Genomic DNA, 11,003 nt, shown 5'->3' on the forward strand with positions numbered 1-11,003 from the left:
AGTTTCTCATTTAACAGTTACTACACGTTGCCCTATGACAATGGTTAACAATCTCACAACACATCAATAATATCCTTACTCAACCTTGGGTTCCGTATCACCAGCTTCCTTGTCCCCTTCTGCCTTCTGGCCCTTGTCAGTGGACTACTGTACCTCATTAGGTCCCATTTGGTTTTACGGGGCTAGGACAAGTCACTCTTGAATGGCCCTGCCCACTTGACCTGCAGACACCATTGTTGGCCCTTACTGAAAGTTAGATTTTACTATAAACGCTAAAAGGAAAGAGGACTCTAGACTGGGAGAAACAGAAATATAAAAAAAGGATGACCCCTCCTTCTACCTCCTACTATCCCCCCATGCAAAAAGGAGACACTTGAGTGTGTAGAGTATTTATTTTTGAATGGAATCTAATACCTCTTACGTGTTCTAATATTTCTTTTTAAGAACCTGGTCTAAGTCACATGAGAGGCACAAAAAGGCATGTTTCTTTCAAGAAGCTTGCAGTCTACCTGACTGATACCTCTTGGTGATAGGTAACGGAACTACCTTGAAATTATCAATGAACAATGGATGACGAGAGTCAGCAGTTATCACTGACCACCATTCCTACTTAAGTAACACCCAATTCTTACATTTTGGTTTTCTGAAGTATTCTTAAAGTTAGCTATTACAGGTTTTTCCCCAAATGTTTTATTTTATCTACTTTTTATTTTTCTTTTCCAAACATTTAAAAAATAGTTAATACTTGAACACGGTACAAAAATCAAAAGATACAAAAGTGGGCAGTTACAAGGGTCCTTTTCAAGTGTGTCCCCCAGGCAGCCAGTTGCTCCAAGGTAACCAAAGTTAACAATTCCTTGTATGTTCTTCCAGAGCGTGTACTTTTCTTCCATGTTTCTGTTTGTTCACAGAGGTCTTATTTCTTTCCTGGGGAGTTCTGGAAGGTCCCTGGGTGACACAAGAGGTTTGTGAAGGACTGCTAACCACCCAGTGGTGCTACAGAAGAAAGGCCTGGTGATCTGCTTCCATAAGGATTACAGCCAAGAAAACCCCATGGAGGTGTTATACTCTGTAACACACGGGGTCTCCATGAGTCAGAATTGACTTGATGGCAATGGGTTTTGTTTTGTTTGGGGGAAGTTTTAATAGTCAATCCCTCATGGGACAGATTCTAAGTGTTCTGACCACCTGCTATTGACCCTGTTGGTGAAGCAGGAATCCCCTCCCCTAAATAGTACAAGATGACTGAACATACAAGGCCCAAAGCTGGACAGATGAGATGGACAACAGTATTAGTCACCGTACGAGACACCATGTACCACGCAGAACCACATGAGGCTGCCTTTTCTTACTCTGATTTGCACCAATTGTTCTCTAGGACGGCGGTACAATTATTCTTCGCTTTTCCATCCTCTTGGCAATTTCCTTTATCCCTTTATTGTATTTGATCCTCTTTCTTCCCCTTTCTTGATTGACTTCCTTGTTTTGATGGGGCGCATTTTCCAGGAACTTCCCGAGAAAGATTATGTGGGAAGTAAAATATGTGAGACCTTGCATATCTGAAAATGCCTTTATTCTATCATCGCACTTGGTATCATCCATTTGTGGTCATGTCTCTTGATCTTTTTGTCCTTGAGGGTTTATGCCTTTAAATTCCTTTATTGTTGTTTTAGTGGAATTTTGGGAGGGAGTGGAAATAAATATGGAGAACAGGGTTGGTTAGTTGTCACCTATTATTCAATGTCTTTTTCTTTTATTAATAGAACCCCCAAAATTTATCTAGACAGCCTGAATAAAGACTACATTTCCCTGGATCCCTTGCAGCTAGATGTAGCTGTGTAACTAAGTTCTTGTCAGTTCTGCACACATTTATGGGTTTAACTCACAAGTCATGACTTTAAGGGCAAGAGGCATCTCTTTCTCTTATCTATCCTGTCGCCTGGAAGACAGCCATGGCAGTGAGCCATCCTTAACCACGCAGATGAGAGTGACACCTGGGAAGGCTGAGCAATGACAGAAGGAATCAGGGTCCCCAGTATTGTGGGGCACCTATCAGTCCTGCACTTCTAATGGTCAGACTTGTTACATGGGAGGAGATACACCTCTCTCTGTTTAAGTCATTGGTAGTAGAATTTTCATCTTGACTAATACATTCCATGTGTTCAATCTGTCATGTTTAACTGGAGGCAATCCTTCACTGCATGTAGAATAAAAGTTTCTTCTCTTTTTTACGTAAAGGAAATAAAAGGCCCAGAAATGGTAAGTGGCAGTGGAAGAAACACAGCTCTCAGTTGGGTGAAGACATGAACTGTTGGCACACTGCCACACTCTCAGTTTATTTTCCTTTGTTTTTTCAAACTAAGGATGGACATTAAGTGTTTTGAATGAGAGAAGATGAAGAACAGTCTTTCACAACAAATTGTTGAAATGTATGTGAGGCACCTTCCTCCTTTTCTTTCTCAGCCTTTTCTGAGACTATTTCTAACAAGAGACACACTTACCTCACAGCCTCAGAGAGAACCTTTCTTTTACCCTCATCATGTGTGCCTGAAGTAACACAGCCAGTTAGCGGCCGAGCAGGCATCAGAGCCTGGACTTTCTGATACAGACTTCAAGCCCTAGTTAATCTCAGTTACAATTATGTATATACAAGTATAATTATATAACACATGTAACATGTTATATACTCATGCATGCATGTGTACATGTTTATATGTAATATATGTGTACGCATGTATATACGTAATGTGTTATGTATGTACATATGTATGTATATGTGTATATATATATATGTAATATGTAATACAGATATGAAAGGAGCCCTGGTGGCACACTGGTTAAAGTGCTCGGCTGCTAATTGAAAGGTCTGTTGTTTTGAACCCACCAGCAGCTCCGTGGGAGAAAAGACCTGGAGATGTGCTCCCATAAAGAGTACAGCCTAAGACTGGAGAAACCCCAAGAGTATGGCCCCCAAACACCCTTTTAACTCAGTACTGAGGTCACTCCTGAGGTTCACCCTTCAGCCAAAAATTAGACAGGCCCATAAAACAAACAATAATACACGTACCTCAACCATGTATAGGAGACTAAATGGGCACACCAGTCCAGGGGCAAGGAGAAGAAGGTAGGAGAGGACAGGAAAGCTGGGATGAATGGAAATGGGGAACCGAAGGTGGAGAAAGGGAGAGTGTTGACACATTGTGAGACTGGCAACCAGTGTCACAAAACAATATGTGTATTGTTTAATGAGAAACTAATTTGCTCTGTAGACCTTCATCTAAAGAACAATTGAAAAAAAAAATGTAATCAATGGAAAAAAAAAAAAAGATTACAGCCTAGGAAACCATATGGGCTGTTCTATTCTGTCCTGTAGGGTTGCTAAGAGTTGAAATCGACTCCACAGCAATGAGTTTATATATATATATATATATATATATATATATATATAGAAACCAAACCTGTTGCCATCAAGTTGCTTCCGACTCATAGCAACCCTATAGGACAGAGTAAAACTGCCCCATAGGGTTTCCAAGGGGTGACTGATGGATTCGAACAGCTGACCTTTTTGGTTAGTAGCCTGAGCTCTTAACCACTGTGCCACTGGGGATAAAATATAATTTCATGCAGATCAAAGGTTAGAATTGACTCCAAAATAAGAAATTTTGCAATTGGGTTTTATGTGGGGAAAAGAAAATGGCCCAGTTTCTTTATTTAGACGTGCTTATTTTCATAAAGTATTCTTTGGGTGCTGCAAATAGTTAACGCACTCAGCTGCTAACCAAAAGTTTAGAGGTTCAAGTCTGCCCAGAGGCACCTTGGAAGAAAGGCCTGGTGATCTACTTCCAAAAAATCAGCCATTGGAAACTTTATGGGGCACAGTTCTACTCTGACACACATGGGGTTGCCAACTCGATGGCAACTTTTTTTTTTCCCTTAATTTTCATAAAAAGATATTCTTCAAAGAAGCATATTAGGTAGGTCTACCTTGAATCTGATGGTATATTCATAGATCTAATGACTGATAGACCAGGTTGTTACCCATTTTACTGGTAAGTAAATGACAGCCTGTCATTGGAGTCCAGTTTTGTCCTGAGGCCTAGTTCTCTTTCTAGCACACCCTGCTGCCCTCTCCCTGGTTGTTCCTTTTATCCAACTCCTTAAATGAGGGTGTTCTCCTCTTCATTCTGTTGATGATCATAAAACTGAGTGCTCCCAAATTATATGACAAGTGAGCAGAAGGAACCCTATTTGGAGCTAGAGGGGATGGTCCCAATTAAGATCTTTAAGAACTTTCAAAAAGACATCCCTGCAGACTGGCCATGACAGCTGTTGCTCACTGAGAAGAGAAGCCACTGGCTCAGAACCAGCCCATTTGAACAGCAGGGCTTCCTGCTCTGCTTCACGTGTTTATTTCATTCCATGGTGGCTGCTGAAATGCAGCCGCTAGGAATCCTGCTCTAAATGTGCCACTGGGGACCTGGGTTATTAAGGGGTATTGCTAGTGGTCCTCTGCCTCGGAAATGATCCTAGCTCTACATTATACATTGTTGAGTTGGCTGGAAGGACTGCATCTATTACTATAGAGTGTTGCTGTGATATATGTGTTTACTTTAGTACCCCATATAGTCATTTGTAATGAAAATTATGTTGGGGACATCATAGTGCATAACCCAAAGAAGCAAATGTTCACTCATCAGATTCTCTCAAATTTATTTTAGACTCAACTCTGTAGACTAACCCTCAAATGTACGTACTTCTATTTTCTAAGCAGAACGAGTGTCCGGATAACCTTTAGCTTATGTGTATTAGTCATTCAATTGAATTAATAGCCCCCAAAGCCTTTTTTGGAACTATATAACATTTTCTTACATTGCCCAAGGGTTAGATAAAAATCCCAGTTTTTGAATTCTGCTATCATAAAACAAACCCTGTGTTATACTTAGTGAGAGCACAAAACATCCCATGTGCCATATCACATTTCTTTTCACATTTGTAATTTTTTTTTTTAATCAGTAGTCAAACTGGGCATTTCTGTGTGTGCGTGCGTGTGTGTGTGTGTGTGTGTCTGTGTGCGCTCTAGTCCCTTTGCTAATCTAATGCATGAGGTGTTTTCTTGGGAAAAGCTACAGGGTTAATAGTCTACGTGGCTAATCTTACTTGACGCAACCCTTAGTCATTCACAAACAGCAGATGTTCATGGTGTATTTTTCACTTTCCTGCTTGCTTTGTGAGCAATTAAGTTTGCAGTAGGCTGTGTCTTTATCGGGTCCTCAAATTTCTGGTCAAACCTGGTATTTTCTTTGTGCTGATTTTCCCTCCCTGGGGACACAGTCTTTTGGTGATGCTAAGGATTTGTGGCAGTTTTCATTTAAGCTTGTTCTTGTTTTTAGGTACAGCTAATGCAGGGATAAGGTTTCCGTCAGATGAAATTTAGAGGCACTCTCTATTTCTCTTTAGGATACTGAAAACATAGGGATCCTTCTACAGCATTTATAAAAGCAATACTTCAGTCTCTTTGTTTATAAAATAATCATGAGATCCTCCGAACCATGCCAGAGTCTCCCAAAGAAATTCCCAGGTTAACTGATTCCCAGCTCTGGCTTTGTAACAACCACCTCCCCCATCCCACCTCCCGGCTAAATGTTATTTTTAATTACAACAGCAAGTTTTTAAAACAAATGTAATTTTAGCTACATTTATTTAAGTTCTTCCTGAGTATTCCATCTGGTGAGGTCCACCTGCGCAGTTGCCATTTTGACTCCATCTGTGGAAAGTGATGATGGAGAAACTCACTATCAGCAGTCAGAACGAGGCCAGGGGCTGACCGTGGAACAGACCGTAAATTTCTCATATGCAAGTTCAAACTGAAGCTGAAGAAAATTGAAAGAAGTCCATGAGAGCCAAAATACAATGTTGAGCATATCCCACCTGAATTTAGAGACCATCTCAAGAATAAAATGTGACCCAATGAATGTTAATGACTGAGCACCAGATGAGTTGTGGGATGACATCAAAAACATCATACATGAAGAAAGCAAAAGGTCATTAAAAAGACAGGAAAGAAAGCAAAGACTAAAATGTGTGTCAGAAGAGACTCTGAAACTTTCTGTCAAAAGTAGAGCAGCTAAAGCAAACGGAAGAAACGATGAAGTAAAAGAGCTGAACAGAAGATTTCAAAGGGAAGCTTGAAAAGACAAAGTAAAGTATTATAATGAAATGTGCAAAGACCTGGAATCAGAAAACCAAAAGGAAAGAACATGCTCGACATTACTCAAGTTGAAAGAACTGAACAAAAAATTCAAGCCTTGAGTTGTAATATAGGATTCTATGGGCAAAATATTGAACAACACAGGAAGCATCAAAAGAAGATGGAAGAAATACACAGAGTCACTGTACCAAAAAGAATTGGTTAACGTTCAGCCATTTCAGGAGACAGCATATGATCAAGAACTGATGATACTGAAGGAAGAAGTCCAAACTGCATTGACGACATTGGCGAAAAATGGCTCCTGGAATTGACCGAATACCAATTGAGATATTTCAACAAATGGATGTAGCGCTAGAGGTGCTCATTGGTCTATGCCAAGAAATTTGGAAGACAGCTACCTGGCCAACTGACTGGAAGAGATCCATATTTGTGCTTATTCCAAAGAAAGGTGATCCAACAGAATGTGGAAATTATCGAACAATATCATTAATATCACACTGAAGATCATTCAAAATTTGTTGCAGCAGTACATTGCCAGAAATTCAAGCTGGATTCAGAAGTGGATGTGGAACGAGGGATATAATTGCTGAAGTTAGATGGATCTTGGCTGAAAGAGAGAATTCTAGAAAGATGTTTACCTGTGTTTTGTTGACTATGCAAAGGCATTTGACTGTGTGGATCATAACAAATTATGGATGACATTGCGGAGAATAGGAATTCCAGAACACTTAATTGTGCTCATGAGGAACCCATAAATAGGTGAGGAGATAGTAGTTCAAATGAACAAGGGGATACTGTATGGTTTAAAAACAGGACAGGTGTGCATCAGGGTTGTACCTTTTCACCATACTTATTCCATCTGTATGCTAAGCAAATAATTCGAGAAGTTGGACTATATGAAGAAGAATGTGACATCAGAATTTGTGGAAGACTCATTAACAACCAGTAATATGCAGATGACAACCGTGCTTACTGAAAGTGAAGAGGACTTGAAGCACCTACTGATTAAGATCAGAGACTACAGCCTTCAGTATGGATTACACCTCAACATAAAGAAAACAAAAATCCTCACATCTGGACTAATAAGCAACATCGTAATAAATGGAGGAAAGACTGAAGTTGTCAAGGATTTCATTTCACTTGGGTCCACAATCAACACCCATAGAAGGAGCAGTCAAGAAATCAAACGAAGTATTGCATTGGGCAAATCTGCAAAAGACCTCTTTCAAGTGTTGAAAAGCAAAGATGTCACTTTGAGGACTAACGTGTGCCTGACCCAAGCCATGATATTGTCAATCATCTCATATGCATGTGAAAGTTGGACAATGAATAAAGAAGACTGGAAAAAATTAATGTCTTTGAATTATGGTGTTGGTGAAGAATAGTGAATATTCCATGGACTGCCAGAAGAATGAACAAGTCTGTCTTGGAAGAAGTACAGCCAGAATGCTCCTTAGAAGCAAAGATGGCGAGACTTCATCTTATGCACTTTGGACATGTTATCAGGAGGGACCAGTCCCTGGAGAAGGACATCATGCTGGTAAAGTAGAGGGTCAGTGAAAGAGAGGAAGACCCTCAATGAGATGGATCGGCACTGTCATGGATTGACTTGTGTCCCCCAAAAAATGTGTGTATCAGTTTGGCTAGGCCATGATTCCCAGTGTTGTGTGGTTGTCCTCCATTTTGTGATTTTAATTTTACATTAAAGAGGATTACGGTGGGATAGTAACACCACCCTAACCCGGGTCACACTCCTGATCCAATGTAAAGGGAGTTTCCCTGGGGTTTGGCCTTTGCCATCTTTTATCTCTTGTAAGAGATAAAAGGAAAGGGAAGCAAGTGGAGAGTGGGGGACCTCATATCACCAAGAAAGAAGCACCGGGAGCAGAGCGCTTCCTTTGGACCCGAGGTTCCTGTGCAGAGAAGCTCCTAGTCTGGGGGAAGACTGATGATGATGACGACCTTCCTCCAGAGCCGACAGAGAGAGAAAACCTTCCCCTGGAGCTGATGCCCTGAATTTGGACTTCTGGCCTACTAGACTGTGAGAAAATAAATTTCTCTTTGTTAAAGCCATCCACTTGTCGTATTTCTGTTGGAGCAGCACTAGATGACTAAGGCAGGAACAGTGGCTGCGATGATGGATTCAAGCATAACAACGATTGTGAGGATGGCACAGGGCCGGACAGTGTTTTGTTCTGTTGTACATAGGTTACTATGAGTCAGAACAGACTTGAGGGCACCTAACAACAATAAAGTTATGTACATGACAATTTTTTTTGATTACCTACTATTTACTAGATACTGATTGTTAGCACATTCCACACAACAATTTAGGTACTAATGGGCAGGACTGATGTAATCAAAGAGAAGAGGCAAAAATAGTGAAATGAGTCTAAAGTATGAATTTTATTCCCAACGACAACATATACAATGTGTGGGTAAAGTATTTCCGTTCAAAATATTTATTGTTCTTATTTTTTTTCTGATTACAAAAGTAAGTATATATTGTAGGTATTTTGGAAAATATAGAGAGAAGTGATCATTATCCTTAATCTGAACATTCATAAATGACCACTGTTAATACTTTATATACCTCCTGTCTTTTTTCTAAGAATATATATATGGTTCAAAAGATGGAATCATTCAATTTATATTGTTTTAAAACCTTTATAAAATAAAACCCAAACACAAATATATGGCTTAATATGAGTTATTACAAAGTAATTACCCTTGTAACTAATATCCACATAAAGAAATAGAACTTTACCAGCCACACCAGAAGTCACTCAATCTTTGCCCTATCTCCATTTCAACCCCCTCACTTCATACAAAAGTAATCACTATTCTTACTTTTATAATTTATAACATTGTATCATTTATAACTTTTACATGTGTTATAAGTTCCATAATATATTGTTATTAATTTTGCTTGAAAAAGTCAATTATCTTTTAAAGAGGTTTAAAAAATAAGAAAAAAGCTTATATGTTTACCCACGTGCTTACTATTTCTTGGGCTCTTCATTCCTTTGTGTAGATCCAGATTTCCATCTGGGTATAATTTTCCTTTTGCCTGAAGACTTCCTTTAGCATTTCCTGAAGTGCAGATCTGCAGCTATTAAATTCCTTTAGCTTTTCCATGCCTAAAAAGTTTTTATTTTACTTTGGCTTTTAAAGGATATTTTTGCTGGGTGTAGAACTATTATAGCATTATAGGATGACAGTTTTTTGGTTTGTTTTTCTTTCCATTCAGTACTTTAAAAATGTTGCTCCATTGTCTTCTGGCTTCACTCGTTTCCATTAAGAAGCTGGTTGTCATTCTTAGTTCTTCTGGTTGTTTATAAGCATTTATCATGATCACTGGTTTTAAGCAATTTGATCCTGCCTTGGTAAAGTTTTCTTTTTATTTCTTGCTTTAGGTTTAGTGAGCTTCTTGTATCTGTGGGTTTAATAATTTTGACCACATTTGGAAAAATTTTCTTCAAAAATATTTTGATTTCCACTTCCCTCCTCTTCTCTTTGAGGACTCCAGTCGCACACTGCCCACTGACACTATGTTCATTTTCTTCAATCTTTTTTCTTTGTATGTTTCATTTTTAATAGTTTCTATTGTTATGTCTTGAAGTTCATTAATATTTTCTTATGCGGTGTATATGCTGTCTATTCTGTTCAATGTGTTTCTTAAATTTCACCACTTATAGTTTTCATCTCAAGAATTTCATTTGGATCTTTAAAAAATATATCTTTTATGTCTCTGTTTTACACACTCAATGTTTCCTCTTCTTGAGCATATGGACTATAGTTATAATAGCTGTTTTAATTCTTATATCTTTTAATTATATAATCTGTGCCATTTCTAGTTCTGTTTCTGTTGACTGATTTCTTTTCCTATTATTGGTCTTGTTTTCCAGTTCCTTTTTATGCCTGGTGATTTTTTATTGAATCTTGACATTGTGAGTTTTACCTTGTGGAATGCTGGATATTCTGAATCCTGTAAATATTCTTGAGTTTAGTTCTGGGATACAGTCAAATTACTTGGAAACAATTTGATTATTTTGAGGCTTACTTTTAAGGTTTGTTAGGTGTGGTCATAGCAACCTTTGTTTTAGGGCTGATTTCGCCTCTCCACACAATGCCTCACAAATTACAAGGCTTTCCACTCTGCTTGGAAGGACCATGAAATATTCCCAGTTATATATGAGACTCAGAAACTGTTCACCTTGCTCTTTTTGAGTGGTTCTTTCCTCAGATTTGTGTAGTTTCCTTACATCCATGTGCTGACCAGGACTCAAGGAGTGCACTCTGAAGATCTCTTGAGCTCTCACTGTGCACCTCTCTCCTCTTTAGTTCTTTGCCCTCTAGATTCAAGCCACCTGGCCTCCTTGAACTCCCAGCTTTGTCTTCTCAACTCAGGGAGACACTGGGTTCCCTGTCTCTGCATTATAGCCTGGATATTTACCTGAGGTGGTACTCTGGGGCAATTTTAGGGTTTACCTCATTTATTTCCCTCTCTCAGGAATCTCTGCCCTGTGCCTCTAGATATTCAATGTCTGAAAACAGCTTTTTTTTTCTTAAATATTTTCTCTAGTTTTTTAGTTATTTCAGGCAGGAGGGTAAATTTGGTCCTTGTTACTCCATGTTGATTAGAAGTGAAAGTCCCTGTCCTGATTTTTAGAGTGATTTCTTTCTTAAGTTACTTTGCAGTTTTATCACCCAAGTGTACATCTCTAGACACTATAGTTTAGTCTTGCTGATTAAAAAATTATTGTACATCTTTTACATCTTTTTATGTATACAA

The sequence above is a fragment of the Trichechus manatus genome, unplaced genomic scaffold, assembly GCF_000243295.1.
Source record: "Trichechus manatus latirostris isolate Lorelei unplaced genomic scaffold, TriManLat1.0 scaffold00163, whole genome shotgun sequence".
Lineage (NCBI taxonomy): Eukaryota > Metazoa > Chordata > Mammalia > Sirenia > Trichechidae > Trichechus > Trichechus manatus.